Source organism: Bombus bifarius, unplaced genomic scaffold (genome assembly GCF_011952205.1).
Source record: "Bombus bifarius isolate JDL3187 unplaced genomic scaffold, Bbif_JDL3187 scf7180000007973, whole genome shotgun sequence".
Taxonomy (NCBI): domain Eukaryota; kingdom Metazoa; phylum Arthropoda; class Insecta; order Hymenoptera; family Apidae; genus Bombus; species Bombus bifarius.
In genome coordinates, this window is record NW_022884359.1 from 3363415 (window position 1) to 3389595 (window position 26181).

Genomic DNA, 26181 nt, shown 5'->3' on the forward strand with positions numbered 1-26181 from the left:
CGGCTTCCACAAAATCGATTGGCATTAATTTCACGTCCGTTCTGCCTGTAATTGCACCAGCCGAGCCGTTTCTTCCGCCGGTCGTACAGACCTGCAGATATATTTCCTCTGTTCGGTCTGATCGCGAAAGATGGCTCGGTTCGCCCGGCTATTTTTCATTGTTACTCCGAATCGTACACCCTTAACCCCTACCATCGCCATCTCATCCCTTCGTTCCATTTTCGTGCACGATAATATTTAAAATAGACCCTGGATACTTAGGTAAATTCTAGAAGCGAAAATATCGGGTCGAAGATATTTCTCGGGATCGGATCGGGTTCCCGAAAGTGTCTCGAGTAATTTGAGATTGTCGGCATTCTCGAATTACAAAATTAGGTTGTTCCAGGTTCGAATATGGAGAGAACGTAATAACGAGACATGTGATAGATGTAATATTGTCAAATTATGAAATGTCATATTTCAAATGTTTTTGCTCCGTGCTCTGGCCTGTATAATTTTCCCAAAGTCTCGGGAATCTCGACAATTTCGAATTACGAGATAATTGCGGGATCCGAGACGACCCGATCCTCGGAATCCGAAATTATAGGCTCGAGTCGAGTCGGTACGTCGAAAGTTCGTCGATTAGGCTGTGCAGATACCCGAAATCGCGGGTACCTAAGGTACCTAATCCTCGGATCGGGTCGACCGGGATCCTGAAAGTTTGTCTGACACATAAATGCGTTCGGGTAATTTCGAGTACCTGTAATTTCGGATACTTTTTTTAAAGACAGAAGCAACAAGGTAAAAGCTAAGCCGAGCTAATTATTATACCGATCATTGTATTTTGGATACTCTATTGTCATAATATTACGTGTATCCTATGCGTTTTTGAACTTTTATGTTTCCCATGAATGCATCAGAATCTACAGTCTGTATTATCGTAAAATCTGTGACAATAAAAGCGGAAGAAAAATTTCCTCTATGTCAAATTCGAAGGTTTATCATATTTATTGCGCTCGTTGTAAAACACGGGTTGAATTTAAAAATTCGTTTGTTCGCCTCGTTACGTCTGTAGGGACGCAGGGGTGCGGAATCCGGCCGCGTAAAATGATCGATTGCGCTACGAAAGCAGAACGTTTTTCGCTGTTTTGACGCGTGAAGAGCAACCGTAGTGTGGTATAATACCAATGTTTCATGCTCTCGCTGAAAATCTGTATATATTTGAAAAAAGAGAAGAAAGTTTTTGCGACCATCAATGTACCGTTTGTCCTGCTATGAAGCTGCAATTTTCTTCCTTAAAGAAGACGCGTTTCTCTTCGTTCTTTGTTTGAAGTATCGTAAGCGAACATCGTGCGTACGAAGCGTCATTAAAATTGTACAATTAATCGACACTTATCGATTGATCGTAGTCGAGCGTCGAGAAATGGAATTTCACACTAATGTAGTGTTGGTGTGTATCATAAGTTAGGATAAGCATTGCTGATAGTTTTCTGTTCAGTTTTAAAATCGTCGCGAGGACGAGCCTGCTGCGGGCCTTGTCAGTCACGTGGACTTAGGCTAAAAAATATGTACGTGCGTGGGTGTGTGCTTGTAGCGAGTGCCATGCGTTAAAACAAAGCAGTCTTCGACAGCGAATGTCAGCGACCGGATCGGCGAAAGATAGCGGACGACCTTCTTTTACATGATTTTTAAAAATGATAATTTTTTAATAATCATCCGCTCTATCATTCATACATTAATATTTCACCTGTGATTTCTCATAAATAGAATCGAGTTATAAATGATAAATGTAATTAGATGTGCACAGAGTAAATCGCATAATTATCGACAAAAGGAGCAAACGCTGTCATAGTCTCAGCTATTGAACTTAAGAGCAAGATAAAAGTAAATATAGAATAAATGAAATAAATGCGGAGTAAAGTTCGACAGTTTCGCGTAAATTCCGCAAGATTTCCATAGGAATGGCGGGTTACTTTCAAAATTGATGGTCGATAATTAGCGCGATCTGCGAGGCAATCCGATCAACCAAACGGAAGTATTTACCGGTACTAGATCGATACAGACTAATTGTAGGATTATCCCTTAATCTGACAATAACGTTCGATTGGACGGCAACAGGAATCGCGTGATGTTTACTTAATTACCAACCGCGCTATCAATTGCATCGGGAAATGGACGAGACAGTGTTAGCATCCGTGAATCAATGTTTCAAAGGGCTTAGAGGGATAAAAGTTGCAACTGGGTAAGAGTAATTTCCTGAGTACAAAGGCGGCCAGCTCTAGACGTATGAATTCAGTGTAACGCCAAGTAATGCCGCGTTAAATAATGCAACGATTAATCACCGGTGTTTAGAAACAGGCCTCGTTTGAATGCCTGCCGAGGAACCTTCGATAGAATCTCCAATTAAGACGATTCGGGGAATCCTTCAAGGGGAAGATCGCCAAACGCAATTAATTTTTTCTACGATAGTTAAAAAGGAACATTCGTATGTTTTCATAAATTACGAAGATACGTAAGAGTTTTCTGTTGATGTGATTTAATGGTCCCATAGAATCTTCGATCAAAGTGATTCAGAGATGCTTAGAGGACGACATTCGCATTTTATGACACTATGAAGTAGAAATCTTTCACACTCTCTCTGGTGTCCGATCTCTATCAAGTATAACGATAGAACACGATTCAATCAGGGAAGAATGATTATTCAACATGAACTTGATGCAAGAATTCTCCATGAAATTAATGCAAAAGTTCTCCATGAAATTAATGCAAGAGTTCTCCATGGACTTAATAGAAGAATTCTCCATGACTTCTGGTAATTCGATGGAACCTTTAATCAAAACGATTTTGGGATACTTGGAAGGAGACATTGTCGAGTGCAGTGAATTTTAAACAGTTGCAGAGACGTGTTTGTACTTAACCACACGCGTTACAAAGAAACGCAAGAATTTTTCGCGATTCCTGTCATTTCAATAGGATTTGCAATTAAGACAGTTCAGAGTTATTTGGAGGGAAGAGTTGTCGAGTGCGGTGAATTTTAAACAGTTGCAGAGACGTGTTTGTACTTCACCACACATGTTACAAAGAAACGCAAGAATTTTTTACCATTCCTGTCGTTTCAATAGGATTTGCAATTAAGACAGTTCAGAGTTATTTGGAGGAAAGAGTTGTCGAGTGCAGTGAATGTAATATAGTACAGGAAAACGCATTCGTATTTTATGACACTATGAAGTAGAAATCTTTCACACTCTCTCTGGTGTCCGATCTTTATTAAGTATAACGATAGAACACGATTCAATCAGGAAAGGATGATTATTCAACATGAACATGACGCAAGAATTCATGACATGAAATTAATGCAAGAGTTCTCCATGAACTTAATAGAAGAATTCTCCATGACTTCTGGTAATTCGATGGAACCTTTAACCAAAACGATTTTGGGATACTTGTAAGAAGACATTGTGAACTTTAAACAGTTGCAGAAACGTGTTCGTACTTCATACACGTTACAAAGAAACGCAAGAATTTTTCACGATACCTGACATTTCAATAGGATTTTCGATTAAGACAATTCAGGGATCTTTGAGGAAACAGTTGAGGACAAAAGACGCCTTCGTATTTTACCATACATTACAAGGAAGCGTAGAAATTTCCCACGATATCTAATAATTCGGTAGAATCCTCGATTAAAACGATTCAGGGATGCTTCAAGGAAAAGGACGTCTATGGCGGTGTAAATTTTAAACAGTTGCGAAGACGTATTTGTACTTCATTACACATTACGCAGCAACGCAACAATTATTCACGATACCTGACATTTTGATAGGATTTTCTACGAAGACGATGGATGTTTTGAGCGTAGAAGAAGAAGAAGAAAGTTAAACAACAATTTGTTATTATTTACTGCTTTGAATGGAAATGGATTTTATGCATAATAATTAAAAGGACACGTTGATTTATCGCACGTTACAAGAAATGTAAAAATTTTGTACGGCTAAAATTCCCTCTTCTTTACTCGAATAATTTACAATTCCAGTAGTGTCCTTCGATAAGTCTCGATGTGTCCACGAAGCTATCTGATGCTTTCCAGATAATTAAAAAAAAAAAGCTTATTCGTGCTAATTTCAGATCCACAGATACGAACTTGTTACACAAGTCGGTCAGGTATCCGCAGCAAGTTTTGCTCGCTTTCTGGTGGCTCGTCCTCCTTACGCTGGATCCATAACATCCATAACAAAACCTATTCACTGAACGTTGCGAATCACGAGTAAAAAGAAACGAAGGAACATCAATACGAAAAGAAGCGAATGGAAAGTTCGTGGTGGAATTCAATAACGATGTAAGGGGAAAAATCGATGTATACTTGGAAAGAGAGTGAAAATCGTTGGTTTCCGAGTCGTCGAGTCTCTTGCGATACCTATGCAAAAAATGTTCAGATTTTTATACTAAAAAAGGGAATATTCGAGCGAAGAAAAACCTAAATAAAATTATGTATTTCGTTGTCACGTACAAATCTTCCATAGATATACAAAGATCTGACGACGATAAACATAGTAATTATACAATAATTCAACGACTATTTTATCATTCTGTTAACCCTTTGAACACTCACTGAAATAGCATGCAAATGCGATAGAAAAACGATACTCAGTCTGTCTCCCTGTCTTCAATTTCGCTGAGACTGTCTCACGTGTATTTTAATTTCCGATCTCACGTCTGATCTGAATATCTGAACGTCTTCTTTGCCAACTTGACGCGGTTCCGGATTCCGAGTAAGAAGAAACGACAGAGGAACATCGGCACGAACAGCAACGAATAAGAAATTCGCGGCTGGTATTCGATAAAGATGCAAAGAGAAGGTGGACAAGCGGAGAAATCAACGTAGGCTTGCGAAGAAAGTGAAAATCGTTGGTTTCCGAGTCGTCGAGCCTCTCTTGGAGAGCATCTGGTGTCGTTAATTAAGACACGATAGAAAGATAGGGAGAAAAAAAAAAGAAGAAGAAGAACAGAGTCCGGAGGTTCGCGGAATAAGTTTGCAGGTGGTAATTGGTAACCTGGAGTACGGATAGCTCTTCTTTCAGAGCCGTCGGCGCGAAAAGTCCCGAAGAAACTCGAACAAAACTGTATCATTCCAGCGAGAGCGCGCATAATGGGCGTTGATTAAATCCGCTTCTAGCTGGGACACCCACTCTTGGATTAAAATAGCGTGAAGCTTTTCTTTCTCCGACCGCCTCGTTCCACTTCTCTGGCTGGGTTGCCCAGGTCCCGTTTCTTCCACCGTGTTACCCTCTTCTCTGCCTCTCGGCCACCCGTCGCTCGCTTCGAAACTTTTCTCTCGGCCGATCTTCCGTTTCGCTTTCCCGCCAGCTGCCCTCCCCTTTGCCCAACGAAACCTCTAATTCTTTGCGTTCCCCGTCTTTTACTTCCTCCCGCCTCTTTTTCTTCTTCCTGTGTTTTTCGTTTTCCTATATATTCGTCGCGTGCTATTAGGGATGACGAGGACATCAGGACGTGGAAGAAAGAGGTCGACGTTGATTGAAATTCGCTGACGAGTAACAATGATAATTGCTATTATTATAAAAATTGCCATAGAAATTGTACGTAATACATAGTGAACACGTTGTACGAAGTTCCCACAGACTGAAACGATAGTCTGTTCAAAGTGGAAAAGTCGCAGGAATGTTTAACCCTGCTGTCCTCCTCGCTTCTTCTGCACGTTCCTATCTCTTCGGATGTCTGCTTTGCTCCAACTACATATTTTATTCATAGCGTGGAACGTACGCAGAAGGTAGAAAAATTCGATCGTATAATAAAGCCGAACGTTTCTAAACTATGTATATTTTAATAACATCCATCGAAATGTAACATCGATCTCGGGTAACGGAGAACCGAAAAGGGCAGCGCGATTGTTAAACACGCACAGAACATGTTCGCTGTAATACAGATGCGATTATAAAGGGGCCGTAGTTACCTGACGTAAGTCGAGCAACAAATCCGATGAAAAGGAGCACACACGTATAGTTGTTGTCAGGCGCGTCACGCGTCACGCCACGATGGCATCAAATCCAATTTCTCTTTTCTCTTGTTCCTTTGTTAGACTTTCACATTTTTTGTTCTCGCATATATTTCGGTAAGAAGTCGAGGACAAAAGTTTCTAGGTTGATGTCAGTCGGAGTTTAGTCGCGAGTAGCGATGGCATCGAACGATCGAACGACTGCGTGTTGTACTGGCGAATGCAGGACAAAGTACCGATAGCAAAGTTTCAGTTTATGGTATTGAATTTTTGTTCGTTAAAGAATACGTTTTATTCTGTGCATTTACAAAGCGCGCGTTCCGCAAGATTTTGTACATTAACGCTAAATGTTTGTACATTTCTGTCTCGATCTCATTGTATCGTTATATCTCTTTCACCAAGAATACTTGTCGCTACTTTGGTATTTGCAAAAATGGAATTTTGTAAAAGCAGTACCCGAACCCTGAAAAGCAAGAAACGATGTATTGCAAATATCGATATAGAACATTCTTTTTAAAAACTATTTGCGAACATTCTGTTTCATCTGGTTTGGTCCCTGCCTCGTCTATTCTCTTTCATTCTGCTTTTAATCTGTTAATTAAGAGCGCAGTTTATTGTTTTTTAAATACGCGTAAGATAATCGAAATGTTGCATTTAGATGCAAATCTACTTGCGACGTAGAGTTGAGCCTCCCTTTTCATCCGAACACCCGTTATGCGAATATACTGATATTCTACTTGTCTGTACACAACATGTAATATTATACATACACAATAAACATGTACATACTTTACTGGCGTTCACAAACAATTTATTGTTTTCTTTAGTCGATCGAGTGAATTCTGATCATAAGGTCACTGTACACTCGTTCATTTCCTCTTCCACTGTACTTGACACTTTTTCTCTTTAATCTTCCGATAATAGCCGTTTCTAATTTTCTAAAGATAGCTTTCTCGGAAGATTTATACCTTATTTTAATATATTGTAAATTAATAAAATTAATGAAACAAATTAATAGAAGATTTCTACCTTATTCAAAGATACATATAATCTCCTTTTTTTTATTTCCCCATTATTCCTCTTATTTCTTTAATATATTTACTCGACCAATAAAAATCCCCAAGGAGCCGTTAATGCCGCGTTGAAAATTAGTTTTTGATATATCGTAGTATCGTGAACAGATTGTCTAAGAAACATCGGGTGGACCATAAACAATATTGCGAGAAAGTCTAGGTGCCGATAGGCCAAAAGGGTCTGGAAACTTCAATGGACTCAGAGGCCCATCAATGTGTCGTTGTCGAATCGAATAATTACGCGGAAAAAAAGGTCTACGTGACCATTTTTTTTATTTAGTTGTTTACATTCACAATTTGTCCGATTTGGACATTTGGTAGAATCTTTTGGCTGTACGTGGCCATGACCGCGGATGGTTGCGAGACACGTACGCGGTGGGGCTATGAGAAAAGGCAAAGGGATGCTTAAGGGAGAAAGACGAATTAACATCAGTAGTTAGATAACCGACTAGCTGCGGAAACGATCAACACCTCAAACTTGGAAAGAAGACTGAAGAGGGAACACCCAGCAGACCTCACAAAGGACACAACCTAACAAACACGAAGATGGTATCCCGTTGGGGGTAGCCACCCACATGATAATCAAACAGTTAAAAAATTCTACCAAATGTCCAAATTGTGAATGAAAAGAATTAAATAAAAAAAAGTAGTTATTTGAGAAATCAGTGTTGTCAGCGTTGTCGAGGAGGATGGTCCGCGTGAAAGAAAGCGTTGGAACCGTAGTGACGACAGTTGTGAATTAGCTATTTAGTTGTCTTAGTTATAGCACATTACTGTATTTAGTTCACGTTATATAACCATCGTTTTCTATCGATGAATAAACAAATCCTACAATATAATATATATGTCGGGTTTACATTGGAATTTTGGGCGGTTGAGGAAACTTCACTCGAATTGGCCATCGTTGTTATGTATTCTAACTGATCTTTATTGGTACAGACGTGATTATTACAGGAATTAACAAGTAGTAGCGGCGATCGTACAATCAAGATGTCGATGACAATGATTTTAGGTTCGATAACGTATCGACGGTCAACGGGATGACGAATGCGATGTAATACACGATGCTGGTGTGACTCGACGTACAAGTAGAACTTATCTGAATGAACCGAATCGCAGTCCAAGTGGAACTGCCCTTATATACTCCTCTGCGTACCTCTCGGGTCAATCTTTGTTTCTAAGGAGAGCTATATAATTACTGCATACCTCTGTCAGGTACGTGTAACGTCAATTCACATCAGAGACCAGGCCACACACCGCGGACAGGATGGCGTCCAGATGTCTGCACATCCTTGGCGCGTACCCTCGATAGTCTTAAGTACCCACCGGGGGTCTTGGAATTTTCATAGTTAAGGTCCATAGTTAAGACCAAGCGAGTATCTCCTGTCTTGGGTTTCCTTTTACGTTTATTGTTTACTACGGGTTAACACGGAAAGTTAGTTTTCCTCACGTCTGGTATGTTCCGTTGGCAACTTTCTCACGAGGGCGGCTAAAACCCTTGCTGGTCCACCAACCGTCTTATTATCCAATCGGAGACGGTGTCTACTGCCCTCGCTTCCCTAACCAAAATTGTCATCAACAAATCCGATAGTCCCGTGTCCTTGGACACACCCATCCCTAGTTTTCCTCAGGCACAGTATCGTCGGTAAAGCTTCACTTATTCTGTATCCTTAGATTAGTCAACGTATGTTTACCGGTCTCCACCTTTATAACAGTCGCGTACTTAACGTATCAGTGTAACTAAGTTTTACATAACGTGGTCGGAGTGAATTTTGATTTATGTTAATTCAGTGTGTATTACATTGTGATTGCTGAATTCATAATAAAGTTTAATTCAAACAAAATTAATAGTTGTGTTACGACTCAGCTATTTTATTTTATCATCCAACCCTCAAGTTTACGTGACCGTGGCTACGTTCAGTGACCCATTATGTCACTTCGAGCCCAAGCCCACTGTCATAAAACTCAGGCACCCATACTCGGATTGGGACATTATAACTATTTCTCAGTTTTATTATTTAAGTGTATTTATAATAAAAGTCTGACTTAACGCACTGGGGACCTTCCCGAACATTCCTAAAAGAAAGGCCCCGATGTCCTTTCATCTCCGACGTATATATAAGATTTAGAGTTGTGTAGATTGATTACGTCATGAGATTCAGCGTTGATTTATCGAGATTTATTAGATTTAATGCTGTCATTACATTCTCGTTTGAATGTAATTCTATGCAGTTCTTATGTTGAAAGAACTATACGTGACTTAGCAGCTAAAAAGATACGAAATCTATAAACGTTTCAAGAAACTGTCAACTAATTTTAATTCGCATTTGAATAAATGAAGCTGTATATCAGAACAATGATCGTTCTATTATTCGAAAATTCCATTATCCGAACGACCTTGTGTCTCTGTTAGTTTGTACAAAGGAGATTCTACCGCGCTTAGTGCCATCGCTAGTCGCCAGTCAGTAGAAACGGACGAAGAACTTAACGAGTATCGCACCGAGCTTGCTCGACGAATCAGAAACCACGCTTTACACCCAGCAACTTCGTTCTTTCGATGTGAACAGCTACAGTTAGTTCTGCCCGCTTTGATCTAGGGATTCTTGACGAAGAAAGATTTTTCAGTCAATTATCGCCGCGTTTGTGGTTGCCGCGAGTCGCAGCGTTGCGAATCGATCGTTAAATCGCAACTCCGCTCGAAAACCATCGAGACGAAGGAAGTTTTCACAGTCTCCGTCTACATGTCTAAAAATGTCTAAAAATGTCCCTTGTTTTTCTAATTATGCCGATTGCTTCGCAGAACGATTATACGTTTATCGCGTATGCATGAAATACGATATATTTATATGGAAAATATTGGGCTTTAAGGTAGGTATTTGTTCATGAAATGTAAAGCGAAAGAACAAATATTGTTATTATTAATTTGAAATAAACGATAGAGTTAGTAGACGATGGAACGCAGATTCGTTTGAAAGACTGATGTCAAATTTTGGGATATTTCTCACAGTATTTTGATATTGGCTTTTCCCAATAAACAAGCGTTTTTCGATTTTGCAAATGTCAAGTGCAAATGCAGAATCGAAACCCCGAAAAGCTATTGTTTAAACATCTCACTGTGGTGAAAGTTTGAAGTTCAAAATTTCCCATAGTAGTTAACTAGCAGTATAATAATTTATCAAACGTACAATTAGCAAAGTGAATTTCTGTAACCGTGAGATTTCGATTAACAGCGTCGTTCATCGAACGTGTTTTCTATCTATCGCATTTAGCCTGTAAAAAAAAAAAAAATCCAAATGTCTGGCTCGAAGAACGGCCAAAGCAACCACGAGCTGGCCATTATCTTTGTCCGGTGCGAATCGAGGTTTTCACAGGTCGATAAAAAGTGCAGCGGAAGAATCGGGGCGCAAGGGCATTTGTAAATGAGCCGATGAGAAACGAAATGACGTGCCAACGATAATTGAAAATTCCTTCATCGACGGAATCGAACGTGTAATAAAATGGATTCATTTAATTTAGCGGACAAAAGGGCAAAAGGATTGCCCGCGATGCGTTTCACGGTGCAATAGATTGCTAGAAATAAGCTGAATTAATGATGAAACAGGAGAATTTAAATCCAATCGAAAAATTCTTCGGTTTGGTATGGATTCGACTACGTATAGAAAGAAAGTTCGCAATAATAAGAAACATTATAAAATATGATGAATAATTGATAGTTTAGTTGAGTTTATAGCGACGAACGATGGTTACATATAGTTTACGTTATATTTCGGTTGAATTGTACGATAGTTAAAATAATAATCGTTTTCGTTATATTTGCAAATTTACAATAAATTTCTAAAAATCAGGCGCAAGTACAATGTACGTAAAAATATGCAGAAAGCTTGAACAAGGTTCTAAACGTTCTCGTGTCTTTGTAATATCTTTTTTTACAAATCTAATACCGATAAATTTCTTATCTTATGGATTTTACGTAATGACGTTTTACAAATTTGATGAAACACAGCGTATAAGCTGATTAAAATCAATCTGTACAGACAATAATATGAATCGCATTAGAAATCGAATGCTGAATTACATGAAATAGCATATTGTCGACGATATAATTATTAGGACGATCGACTGTGAACATTTTGCTAATTAATCGGACCGGATAATAGAAAATCGACAACCAGGAATCGAAATGTATTTGTAGACCAAGGATATTGTAGGATTTCGAAATGTAATGTAGACCAAGAAATTCGTAACGCGATAGCCGATAATTTTTCGGATAATTTTTAACGAGTGTTAGGTTTCGCTATGTGAAACGTACGGCCGGTATTTTCATCTCATATTGCGGAAATGCTGGAAAATACGATGGTATTCTCCCGTGCTTTGCCCCCGTCTTCTTTATTTTATTTTAACCATAAACATGTAGTACACGTTATAATACAATTTTCATTCCTTTTTTCTACTTTTCTTTTCTAAATATTCGTGCATGTTGTTGATATAAAAGCATCGTACGTTTGCCAATTATTCTCATCAGACACGAATACTTTTGTATACGCGACGAAATGAACGAGATATTTTATTCAAGCGTAATTCTCTCTTAGCTAAAATAAAAACGAATAAACTGTAACGTCGAATAAATTTGTTGCCGTCGAAGGAGATTTTCCGCGTCTCATTCCGCCGTTTCGCTTGCTTTCAACACGATTTGGATTCATTTCGAAGTCATACTGATTACCCGCTTTAATATTAATAACAGAAAGTCAATTTACGATTCACTATTTTGTGATTGAATATTAAACAATAATAGAAAAAATATCTTTTCTCGAAGCGATTATAACACACCGAAATTCATACATATCAAAATAATGAATTTAAAAAAGTTTCGTTTAAAACGAACAGATTTAGCGCGTAAAGTTTGAAATCCAAATGCACAAAAGCCTATTTGGAACGGATCGACGTTTACGAGCCGCAAATGGGACGTTTTCTCTCGGATTGAAACTCGAAGCCGGCCAATTACGAGGCCACTTTATCATCGCGACTATTACGAAGAATTTTAAGGGTCGCTAGAAGTGGCGAAGATAGCGATAACGATTTTTATCGAGGGTAATTGCCGACACGTGAAATTCCTTCAGTCTCCCCTGAAAAAGCCCATTAAATCACCTTAATCTTTAATATCTCAGATACCGCGAGAAACGTTCGAGGAATCCGTTTTCAGCCGACGGCCAATAAAATGTTCTCGAGTCTAATCTCGTATAGACCCGATATCCTTAACGAGCCTTTGGAACCGACAAATTGTCCGCGAAGCTTTCAGCGAAACGCTGGAGAACAGATTTTCCTCCGCCGGATTCCCTTTGAAGGACCGCCGGAAGATGATCCGACCGCACGATAGATTATTTCTTCAACTTCTTATTGTTAGTTGCACTTCCGTTTGATTCCTCGGATAGCTGCCTCAGCCGTGGCACAATAAATCGCTGATACTTTATCCTCTCGAACGATGTTATTTAGTTGTAGTTTAATCTCTTGATTGAGAAAAAGAGGATCTTTATTGCGGAGCTAGGACGTACGGTAGCTGACGGAAGTATTTGAACATTCGTAGAAAGGTATTGTGGTGTGTGTTGTATAAAATGCAACTTTTGTAACTTTATTGGCGTTACAACGACACTGGATTGTATTGGTAATAGGCTAAAGTAGATAGAATATTCGAAATGTAGTTCTTGTTGCAATATTTAGCGAGTGGAAGAAACGCATCTTGTTAGAAAATATTTCTAACTGCAGCGCGTTATATCTTCCTCGCGAAGAGATCGGAAGAACTGAATTTCTACCAGCAACAGTCGACACGATCGAAGAAAAACACATTCTTTCGTTGTTCTCTATAATTTGAGGAGCATTTGGTGCTGATAGAGGCCTATTAATGGCAAAACAAATGGTAAACAGATTCGTTCTCGTTAGAAAATATTTCTAACTTTCTAGCGCGTTATATCTTCCTCGCGAAGAGATTGGAAGAACTGAATTTCTACCAGCAACAGTCGACACGATCGAAGAAAAACACATTCTTTCGTTGTTCTCTATAATTTGAGGAGCATTTGGTGTTGACAGGGGGTCGGTGTATTCATGATATGTTAATCTCACCTATCTTGTAATACGTATCGTAATTGTTATACTACGTGTTATATTATCGTTACTTTAACTTTTCCTGGAATTCTAAGAATCTTATTTTTCCACATTCTTTGATTTTCTTTTATTACTCTACCCCGCCGCAACTACATCTCAACTTGAAGACCATTTCAACTTCAGCACTTTCGCCGGCTCTTCGCAATCGCCATTCCTCTTCACACGCAATCAACTCCCAAAAGACCAAAGGGAAAAAAGTCAAGAAACCCGAACGATCCATCAAAACCGTTTTCCTAACGCCAACGAGATAAATCTTTCTGACCATGCTCTCCCTTCATCGTGCCTAGAAACCCTCGTCTACATTCCTCCCTACCCCCTTCCCCTACCTGCCATCGGCGGGGCCGAAAAATTTATTCACCCCCTTCCGTTATTTCCGGAATTAATAAGCGTTTTCGTGGGATCGAGCCCAGAATACATAAATACGATCGAGCCGGTGGTTTTAACGGGCGCACGTAAACCCATGGTGCGTCCATTATTTCGAGGCCGCGGTGTTGTTTTACAGTTCGCGATCTCGTATACTCTGAGTCTAAATCTTACGAGTTTTTTCTTTTTTCTTGTGTGTTTTTTTTAAATAACATATTCCTTGGATTTAGACGGTGGAACAACTGTCGCTTGAAAATACCGTGTTCGATGTATAAGTGTACGAAGGATGTAAGTAGGTCAGAAGAAGAAAAATATGTGGAACATGGGAGGAAGATTTGAGCGAATTCGATATAATATATGGAAAGAAGAGAAAAGAGTTAAGATAGCTAGGATGATCGACAGGAAGTTATTCTACGTGGGAAATTAAGTCGAAAATGTAGGGTGAATTTATCATACGCGTGCACCAGGCGGATTTTTAACTAGACACGTTCAAACTCTATCTTCTTGGAAACGAAGCCTTACACGGAGAAACGTTATTCTACGTTTTCGACTTATTTTCACACGTGGAATAACCTTCCGCTGATTGTTTAGCTCTGCCCAGTCTGAAATCGTCAGAATGGGACAGTCACGTTCAAGTATACTTGATAAATTTTCAAACTAACTCGATTTCCTCGAAAACTAAACCGGCAGTGAAACAATTTTCTTCCCTATTTTTCTTCCTATTTTTCCACGAGGAATCGTGTCGTGCCCGCTTTTACGTGCAGCTCGGTCGGACTCTGTGTACATACGTGAACACACGATATATGTAGCGAATATCTTCCTTTCTAATAGCCCGAGATCCAGAGATACAAATAAACAACAACTACAACAAGGTTCCAGCAGCTCATTTTACTTAATTTATTTACCAATTGTTGTCTCTTAGCTCTGCGGATTTGGTATGGGTAAGATTATGAAAAATTCCAAGGCTGAAAATAATTTGAGAATTTTGGAGAAAATCGCGTCGTGTCTATTATTATTTCGGCTCCTCTTTCGAAGCTCGTGAGTATATACGCCGTTAGCGTGAAATTCTGACGCGAGTCAGATTATCAAGACTCTAAGAGCGAAAATAACGAAACTACGTGGGAGCTTTGTTCACGAGAAGATTTAATTTAAGAATCCAGTTGCATCCATGATTTCCAGGACACGTTCTTTCGCTCACACAGGCTGCGAGTCCGAATCTTCGACACGAGTGAAATCGCAAAAAGATTCCATGTCCGACAATAAGATAAATCATCGAGATGAATAAAGTTTGCTTTTAATAAAACCTTCGTTCTTAACGAAAGATTGACTTTTTACATTTCTTAAGCGCACCTATGTTCGACTAATTCCCAACAGGATTAAAGTTGCGATCAACAACATCGAGAGTACAATTTTCCCTTTAAATCGAATTCGACAATTTCTCTTATTTTCGTAGAAGCTGCCACGCAACTTTTCTAATTTCACCTGTTCCATAAACACGGTAGATCCGTGATACACACGAGGAAATCTCACGGGAGAGATGTCATGGTTGGCTCGCTATTCGTGCAAATGTTAATGGCGAGAAGCAGCGCGTCATATGGAACGACGATGGACGGTTCCGCGAGGATCGTCGTTATCTTTCGGTAACAGGTCCCATAGGGCGGCTCTACCCGTCGATAACTTTTTCATTCTTCGTTTTCTTTTTGTCGTTGCGACCTTGGCCTCTTCCCCCTCGTCTCTCTGTTAACCCTCTAAGAGAATCTCCCCTCGGTTGGCGTTAGGTTGCCACTGGACCTCGTTTATACGGTACGCTTTGTGGATGATGATGTACGAGTAACGACCGGATACAAGGGAGTTCCATTTGTAGAAAACGAGCTTTCGTACGGGTTTGGCTTGTTCGCTTGTTTACGCGGCGACACAATTAGGGGTTGCGGGCGTGCAGCGAAATTTTGATGGGATTGTTATTAGGGTTGCGAGTTCTGTTATAGTAGCGGGCATTTCATCGTTCTGCTGTATCAGGAAATATTGACAGAGAGGAGGGTTTCTCCACTTAAATGTCGTGTACCTTTTCAGCTTTGTTTCACGAGGGTCCGTACGTTTTCAGGTTAAAGCCGTGAAGTGAAATCTCGATGATCTTGTTATCAATCATGCGGGAGTTCTTGCTCGCACAGAGGACCGTGCGTTTCGTCGTTTCGGTGTATTAAGAAATATCGAGCGCGTACAGAGCTTTCGAACTGAAATATCACGTATCCGTATTTCTATGCGGAAAGGTTTCTTGATCTTTTTTCTTCACTTTTTACCTTGCAGCTTGCCAGCTTTTCTTCCACCTTCTGGAGCTTTTAACTTTTTCATGCCTTGGCGTTTCGATTTTTCGTCCCTTCGACTTCCTAAACCTTGATAAAACTGCTCCTCGACCATTTAAATTTTCATCCTCTCTCAAACTTTTATTATCTTCCCGACAAGAAAATCCACCATTTAAGTTCGAATGTTTTAAATTGCCCGAAACAACGAACACTTCGATGTTGCTGCGTTCGTAAAAAGACACGTTTCTGAAACTTTGAAAAATAACAATTGCGTTACTCGCGATATCGCGCTTTCATCTCTCGGGGCTCGAACAGCCGCGTCATTTTTCACGCTCGGGGCCGCTTTCATCGAAACGTCTCAGTTGCCTGAATCTCTGGCGTGTTATCAGGAACGTTACCCTAAGCGTTTTCTTCGGTTTACAGCGGCTCGTTCCGAGCTTCTTATAAAAGCATGCACACGCAGCAACAACTGGCTGCCCGTTGCTCTTTGTAAACGGCGTCGTTCCGTTTAAACGGCCTGGCCGTGAGCTGGACGCGCTCGTCTGCCGCATTTTCTCGCTTGCTAAGCTCCGTTTCCAGTTGTGCTGGGATCGTGTCGACTCGAGAAACGGCGCGTTAAACGCGCGCCAGGCAAATTAAATAAACGCAGCTTCGTGAAAATCAGCGCGCATTCGCCCATACACGCGTTCCAATGGACACTGAAATGCAAAATGCTTTGCATTCAGACTCTTTTGCTGATCGGCTTTGCATGTTTCTCAACTGCTTTCGTGGTAAATTATTCAACATACAGTGGTATGGCAAAGCTTTACGGATACATTATGCGAAACTGTCCAAAGTTTCGTTTGCTATGTAATACGACTATCGTGGATACGACCACGAGCTGTAACATTATAATAGCAAAATTTCGAAGCAATCCGAAAGCGCATATAAAAGTTACGAGACATTTATTGGAAAATGTACGGTGAAAAATAAGTATACGACAGGAACGGTAGTTTTTAACGCGCAATTAGCGTTATAAATGATCTCATTAAACACCGTGGCTTGTTAACATAGCGAATAATTGACCGTTCGAATTGCTGGATTAAATTAAACGTAATTAACGATTACACACGTTGTTACTTTTTAAAAAACCCTACAGTACAACAAACGCTATTTCCAAGAATCGTGCAACGCACTTTCAATATTTGATCGAAATTTTGCATGATTTCTGTATCGCACACGTTGCTGCTTTATTTCTCAACAAAATTTACCATATAATAAACGATATTTTTCTTACCTACCTTTCGAAGAAATCTACCACATAATAAACGCTAAATACAAGAATTGTAATACTTGTAAGGGATAATTTTTGTATCCCACACGCTGTTGCTTATCTTCCAAAAAAAAAAAAAAAAAAAAAAGAAAAATACGATATAATAATTGCCACAAATCGTACTTGCAATATTCATATTCAAGTTCAGTGCACGTATATCTAATTTAAACGTTCGCGTACGAAAATACCTAAATTTCCGGCTGATATTAAACAACGAAATGAACATCGAAACGCAGAGCAGCTGGATCCCGCGGTAAACGACAAAGAGGCAGCGACCTTCTTTTTTTCTCGGGCCGAAGCTGTACGTAGGGATAGCACGGTGTGCGACAGCCGCGCTTTTTCGAGGATCGTCTGTAGCCTCGATTTTAACGAAGCCGTGCGCGGCATAATAGCTAGGGAACGCCGTTCAAAAAACGCTGACATACCGATAGTCGCGTTAGCTTCTAATTTGCGTGATCAACGCTCGTAGCAGCCAACGTTACTCGCCAATTCGACGGACGCCTCTTGTCCTCTCTCTGTGCCTTTATTTCTCTCTGTTAGTCGGCTTCCTCTATGCATATCGTTCCGTCGTCGTCGCATATTAATCGAGTTGGTTCGCACGGATATAACGTGGCCTGCTCCATGGAAGAAATATAACGAACTCGTGGAATTGGTTAGATACGTTCAAGCGTATCCGTGTTTGTAATTATCGGAACAGCTGCCAGCTTGAACAGAACGGTTCGAGTTGAGCCAAACCGATACGGAGATAACGACATCGATCGATTAAAATTACCAAGCAGCAGATTGCGAAAGTTATCGGTAGGAATTTTAGAAGAAACGATCGTCTGTCGAGCCTCGTATAATTTTTTCATGTCAGATTCGGTTGAAATTCGATTGAACGATCGAGGATGAATTAAAGGGTTGCAGGTCGAAAGCAGAAATCTGATTACGGCGGAAGAAATAAATAGTAATAATAGTTAATGCTTGATAATAACGAAGAAAATGAATAATATATTATTGGTTGGTTTTTTTTAACAATAAACAATTGCCAAGGCGTCGTCAATTTTCGTTTATTGGCAAAATTTATATATCGTTACTACGAATCGATCACGTTGTTCGGGTATAGGTACATAGTCTGTTGGATTATGGTAGCTTACGTATCGGAAAATGTCTGAGAAAGTAAATCGATAAAGTATCTGGTGATTCCTAAGTAACGATTGATTTCGTTTCAACTATATAATACCAGGGGCGACGCGCCATTTGCGGGTTGCGATGAAATTGATTCTGTCGGTTCTCAAAAAGCTATCGGCCGGCAGACAACGGATGGGAAATAATGGAAAAAATGTACGCGAAGATAAAAATTTACATCGGTTCCCAGGCATCGATCCACGTCCCTCTTCGACACTTTAATTTACCTCGGTTCCGATCTTCCTATATTTCTTCGATCGATTACACGCAGATCGTTTTATAAATGGCATCGCGCGTAATTACACTCGGTCCACCTCTATCTTCCTCTACTGCTCACAACCTTTTTTTTTTTTTTTTTTTTCTTTTAAGCAAATCTATTTCGTATTATCGATGAATATTTCAAGAGCGAAAGGAACGTGGACGTTCGTTATAATAATTAATTGATTCATCTGTTTGTATATCCTACGCTATTAACTACAACTACTACACCTAAACTATTAGGTGGACAAGATAATAGTTTCACAAACCCGAAATAACATTCTTCAAACGTTTTATTACGCTTGAGAAAATCGTACGAGCAAAGGCTAAATATTGTAATACTTGTAATACACCCGGTACAATGATGTGCGTAGGATACGACGTGTAAAGGGAATTCGAACAGGAAATGGGACATTTTTTTAGAGAACATCGGTCGAAGGAAATTATGTCGTTGGCTCGCCGGGCCACACCGCTGTAATTCCACAATCCTCGAGGGGCCAAAATTTGCAAATTCCATTTCAATATTAATAACATGCTTGCGTATATGCGGTAGCCCGCACGTCCACTTTATTATTTCTTCCTCGTTGTTCATTTTTTTCTTCTTTCCTTCTCGTTTATCCTTTCCCGCGCACGTAGAAGATTGGGGATGAAATTTTAACAGTGCGCGCTCATTTACGACACTTGTCTCTCTTGGAGACAGGCGGGCCGGCCTCGCGTTCCATCCGGTTTGTCAATTTTTTCCGAGCGATTCGTTAGGGAAATCGACGCTGCATGGTAGTAACGTGATGGCGTGAAAAATTGCCTGTTCCATTTTCTCTCGAAATTGATAGCTCGATATCGAGAGGTACAGAAAGGAGTAAAAAGGCAAACGAAAAATAAACGGTCGGCTCGCGTAACGAAGGAAAATTAATAACACTTTGTATTTCGCGAATATTTGGTTGCACAGTTAAGTGGAACGGTCGTTTCATTTCGGGATGTAAAGACAACAGCCAGTAAAAAATTGTCCAAAATCTCATGCCCCAGACATTGTCGAATGTTTAGCTCGTGGCTTTCATCGCTGTCTTTTTCTTTCCCAAATTAGGTTTTTTTTTTCTTTAAACAGTTTGCCAATTCTTCAATCGTAGCGAAAACGAGAGAAGATTGCTGGATCTTCGTTATTCGTAGGAGGATCAAGCTTCTCGGAATTTAGATACTTTAGGTTTCGGACTTTCATATGAAATTTCTTTGATTTTTCAATTTGTATTGTGTGCAAATGTAGGAATGTGGATTGTATTTAAGAGAAGAGAGTCAGTGTTATTTTGTCGCTTTTCGAAGAATCAAGCTTCCCTGTCAAGTTATATTCTTTGAATTTTATTTTAAAGTTTAGAATTTCAGATATTTTTCATGATTGTTCTTCGCTCGAATTTAGGTGTCGTAGTATGTGCTACATTTAAGAAAGGAAACTCGTTGCCTCCCGCCAGGAACGTATCCCCGGTTTTTCGTCGTCGATTTCGTTCGTTTCGAGATATGTTGCAGCGGACTAAGAAGTAAACGATACGTATTTTCTTTTTTATCGACGAAAAAACATTGTAAGGGGCTGAAAAAAATGGTCTGAAAATAATGGTATCAGGCGTGGATTTCATTGTTTCGGTTATATGAACGTAATCTTCTTGAATGAAATTGTCGGGAAAAGTTGCGTCACAATGTGAAATAAAAACACAATGAAAAAGAGCAACCCGAGTGAAAAATAAAATACACGATTTACTCGATTTTATTGAACAATTTAAAAACTAAAATAAAATACATAATTTACTCGATTTTATCGAACAATTTTATGGAGGTAAACTGGCACTTAACTTTATAATAGAAAATCAGCAAATATACCCTTTTACAGATAGACGAAACAACGAAAAATAAAAATATAACGATCTGCAAATATCGCTTTTGTCTGTAAAATAGAAATTCAAATGACTCACACCGTCAGAAATTATATTTTCTCGTATGAATGTGATGATAGTTATTTCTATACATATTTATAGTTATAGTATATATATATACATATTGTTTCTATATTTCTCAATTTTCTAAATTTCGTCTCGATACCTACGACAAAGTTAAGAGATTGTGTTTGTTAGTTTCCATTGTGACGCAACCTTTTCCAACTATTCGATCCGCAAAGGCTGCGTTTATATAACCGAAACAACGAAATCTGACACTTTTATTTTTCAAGGGTTTCGTCCCTTCAAACTGTTGTTTTTCCATCGATGAAAAAAAAAATACCCGTCGCTTACTTTTTATTTATTTTATTAACAATATGTTTCGAGACGAACTAAATTGACGAAAGACACCATCTTCCTTGTCAGCCATTCAACGAATGTTTCCATTTCTTCGTTCTCAGTTTGTATAATATTTGCATCCTTCGCTTATCCTACGTCAGTTCACTTTACCGTCTAATATCAGCAGAAAATTTCGATATCTTAACGTATAGGAATTTATATTGAAAAATTCGGGATACACCACGACTGATTTACATCCCTGCAGGATATACGACGAATTATTTAAATCACGATAATAACAGTTAATGTGTCGCGTTGAAGCTCGCACGAGTCTGTAGACTTCCGCCTATACCTCAAAGTAACTTGCCAGCTCGTAGCTACCAGAGAGTGACGAGCAGGATAAATTGCACCATTGCCTATTAACCGGTTCAGCCAGGCTAAAGTATAGTCTCACCCCTTCTGGCTGCATGGAAATTCATTCTTGGCCTCTTTGTGCCACTATGTCTTACAACCCTCATCCTATAGCTTCTGTAAATCCTATTTACGGTTAGCGAGAAAGTAATGTCGGTTTTTAAGCGTACCAGGCTAAACAATTTTAAATGTCTCGTACTTCACCGTTTACGATCAAATTTTACCGGAATGGTACGTTCGTTCTTCGTCTAAATTCAGAATTTAACGTAGACCGAGCGCTTTGAATAATCAAGCGTGGAACTCGAGAGAATCCGTTTATCGAGGAATTATGAAAAATCGAAAGATCGTGCAAAACATATAAATAAATCATACGCGGAGAAGAATATTTCCTGGTCAAATCACTCACCGAATATCAAATTAGTACAACGATTAGAACAATAGAATTTATTATTATTATTTAAGTTAGAATTTATTACAAATTATTACTTGGAATGTTCTGTTTCAAATCTCGTTCTCGTTCCATACAAATAGAAAATAGCTTTGATTTCTGAAGAAAATTTGCGCAAGATCTAAAAGAGAAATTACGAGATCTAATTTTTCTTACGAAAGTCTACTCCATAACTTGTTCTAAAATTAGTTCCAATTTAGCGTTCACATTTAGTGTTTCAGCATGTCTGTCGCTCATTGGCATCCACCACATTGTTTTTCGTGGCGATCACCTCTCAAAGCAATTAGTAATTATTTAATGCAAATTCCTCTCAAACTCTATACTACGGCACTCATTGGCACGTAGCGCGTTATACGATTAAAAGAATACAACATTTTTTAATTATTGTACGTACAACATTGTCCAGAAGAAATCCGCAATTATCTCCAGTTAATGACTCGGGCATTCAGCATCTTCCGCTGGAATTAATTTGAAAAACCGTGGATATAGCGTCAGGTGTGCAGTCAGCTTTCTTTTTTCCTGTCGGTGGAAATATCTGAATAGGTGCAAGTAAGAAATAATCAGACGGAGGACGGTGCCGGTGTCATTGTCTGGTAAGAAATTGCGGAGAAAACAACGTGTCAGGCTGAACGAGTCAAGGCTGCGACATTATCCTCGGCAAATCCCACATCGACGAGGATTTCACAGGCAACTGTGCACGAGGAACGCGCGATGGCCTTCTGTGCATGCCGGTATGTTCCTTTGGCCGTGGCGCGTTGCTGGAATATTTGGGAATGCCGTCTTGTAATAATGCATGCGTGAGAGTTGATAGACTCATCAGCCTGTGAAATCTAAAGCGATCTACGTGGGATTTCTATGGAAATCAGCCAAACGAGGTCGTTCACGTGTGAACCTGGCTCCTCTGATAGTTCGCTTCACCGATCGTTCCAAATGTCAGAGAATTGGGAAATTGCGAAGAATTTTGGCAAGCATTTTCTGAGAGTTTTCGTTAGGAAATTATGATTTATATGAAATGGATTTCATTTGACAAAGAAATATCGCTAATTAAATTTTGTCCTGAGCATCTGTCGAGCTGCTCCAAAGAAATCGAATAATTCCGTAAGCTACAAAGCAACGAGAGATGGATCGATCGGTACAACTTTCTCGAGGATTTCCTTGGAATTTATTTTTGCCCCTTCGTGTCAGTTTCTCGCGATAAATAAATGTACGGAAGTAAATGATTTGTTTGAAGAGTTCGATATTAATCGCATACACAGAATATCATTTGCAACGTAACGGAACTTGGAACGACTTTATATACTTCCACGTGCTTCGTATAATTCGTATACTTTCCAATAGAAAAATGAAAATTCGCTAATTACTCGAAATATCACGGAATTTGGAAAATTTGCAAGATTAATTCTAAGTATTAGTATAGTGGGTGCTAAAAAATAATATAATTCGAAGAGAAATGCGAATTTAGATAAAGCGTGTCGCGTATGTAAGTACGACGTTGATCGCGATAAAATTTGCTGCCCGTATATAAAAACGAGAGATGTTGGACCGATGTCAGGTCGTTTGCATAGCCGTGCATAGTTTACGAGATATTTAACAATAAAAATCGCGTTTCGCGCGTTGCCACGTAAAGTATCTCGCGCTTTATTACACGTGCAAGCACGACGACAACAACCCAATAACAATGGTAATCATCGAGTTCCCGGATTGGTAGCCTCGTAAATGTTCATTCTTTATCGTCATGTATATACATTTCTCTTCGTTAGAAAGTTCCCGATCGAGTAATAAAAAAAATACTAACAAAAGCATAGGATCGAACTACATGCAAGTTCCATTTGAGTAGAATGACTGGTTTACTGTTCCGTCAGGTTAGACGTCATAAGTGACAGTAGTATAACCCCCTATGGTGTCGGCCATACAGACGTATACTTGGTGCTTTTAGAGAGGGCCAGCTTTCATTCAGCTTATTCCACTTCGATCTTAGCTTTTCAATAGATTTCGATGGTTCGATCTTCACTTTTAAATAGATCTTAACGCGTCTACTTGGATTTTTACGAACGTTTCACTGCTTTCAGGTTTCGATTTTCATTTTTAAACAGCTTGCATTGTTTCCATTTCGATTTTCATTTTTAAATAGCTTGCATTGTTTCTATGTCGATTTTCATTTTTAAATAGCTTCCATCGTTTCTATTTTGGTTTTCATATTTTAAAAGACTTTTTTACCGTTCCTGTTTGGAGTTTCATTTTTAAACAGATTTCAATGCTTCGACCCGCAACCGAGTTCTAATCGTCTGCTTCGTTTCGAACGATGTTTTTCTATACAGTCTTTAAAATGTTATTACGTCGGAAATAAAGAAGATTGATGCTGATGGAGGAGTACAGCTCTCCGAACAAAGGCTGTTCTTCCTTATTTTATTTTCGTCTTTAAAAGATTGAATTATATATATCAGGTTTCGTGAAATGTTTTATTAGCTTGGTTTCTCTTCACAAACGCTTCCTTCGTAATATCTCGTTTATACGTAGTTACTGTTAGGCGTTAAACAGATACATTATTTCAGTCAATTAAAATTGATTTTCAAATGTGAAATATTTTTCCGTATACAAGTCATATCTTTTATCGATATGGAAAAATACGTGGATAAACATTTATACACCGTGTAATCAATTATAATTTGATATCTACAAATGAAAATAAAAATAATTCTGTATCGTATAGCGGATGACGCATGCACGAATATAGATTTATTACAGTGTGAATAAAACAAAATAGATAGATAAAAGGTTACATGCAAAATGTATAGGCAGCTGGATACCTTTGATCGATTTTATATGATTTAAACATAAAGAAAAGATCGTCGAATACAATAAACATCACGATAGTTAAAAAACAAAAAAAAAAAAAAAAAAGAAGGAACGTACATCGCTTCGTTACACGCTAGCAAACAGTACAAGAACCCTTCTTTCTCTGCCTACAAAATTTCATCAAAATTTATTATAAAAATAAAGCGTGAAACACGCGGGATATTTCTGTGACCAATTCAATACAATCTTCGTTGTACCTGGGACCATGCATTTTTTACTCTATCACACATTACCGAAACACGAGTTTATCCCACTTTTCATCTAAATCTTCAGCCTTGCGCTAGGAACTTTATAATTCACATTCGTTCGCGTATAAAAATTCAATACGCGAATGCCTGGAATTTGTTAAGAATCGTCATCGCTGTTTCATCGTTTCTACTTGGAAGCCAATCTTCTTTCGTTCGTTCATCGTCTCAGGGCGTATTTTATGCTATCGTACGACGTTGTTGATCTGCCGGACCGGATATTTTAAAATCTCGTACGTTTCACGTTCACAGTTTCACGCGATGATACAGCACGCAATGACACGGAAAGGGAACACCAGCAGAAATATCCTCAGGCGTTTGGGCTACTGGCTTCACGTTTATATTGGCCTCTCGATATATCGGGCCCATGGAAACCGGATATCGGCTACAGGTGCGCTGCCCATGGTGAAACCTTGTTAATCCGGAGTAATTGGGAATAGATGTGGTTAATGGTTAAAGGAGGGCCACGGATTATTGCGGTTTGATTTTCGTTACGATGGGGCAAAACTTCGTCAATTCGGGTTAATTAGAAACTCGAGGCAGGGATTAGGTGTATTAATAGGGTTAAACCGAGGATTGATAGCGGTGCGATCGAGAAAAGATTGATGATAGCGGCCGCCTGTCCAACTTCCGGTCCCCTTTTAAATGGCCGTCCAGATTCTCCGGGTACGCAGCATTAACGAAGATATTCCATTCGAAGATAGCACTTATACGCATCTTTCAATGATTAATCGACTATATCGTAGTATTGTTGTATATTAATCTATATTAATTGTATATTAATGTTGTATATTAATGTTGTATATTAATTGTATATTAATCAATTAAACAATTGATTGCGGATTTTGTCAGTACCACCTAATGACAAAATCCGCAATCACTTAGTTGCCAGTCCAATAGTTGTGAGCGAAAAACTAAAGTATATACGCAACGAATATGGTGGAAATTGTTCGCAAGAATTTTAGAACGCGATAACCAATTCACGATTATATAATGGTTTACGAAAGTATTTGGAATGGTAGAAATTCTTGGCGAATATATTGCGTGCGCTGTACGCAACAGTTTGCAATTTTATTATCACAACACTGTTAACGAGAAACGATTATCGCGATTGCATTGAGTTTCATCTGTTGACCAATCTGAAAGTTTGAAAGCAAGCATATATATATATGTCGGAGATGAAAGGAAAACCGGAGCCTTCCCTTTCCAATTTTGGGAAAGTCCTCTAATGCTTTAGCCTAGATTTTATCATAGCCGTAATTAAACAATTGTCATTCAATCTGATTGTATTTGTACGAGATTTGTGATAGCGAGATTGGGCTCGACACACGTTGTATTAATAATCAAA

General features: G+C 39.0%; 1 protein-coding gene across 4 annotated transcripts in view; it reads left to right on the forward strand.

Moving 5' to 3' along the window:
* LOC117216798 (venom dipeptidyl peptidase 4-like) overlaps positions 1–26181 on the forward strand; it is a 303125-nt gene that overhangs the window by 61901 nt on the left and 215043 nt on the right. The window lies entirely within an intron of this gene.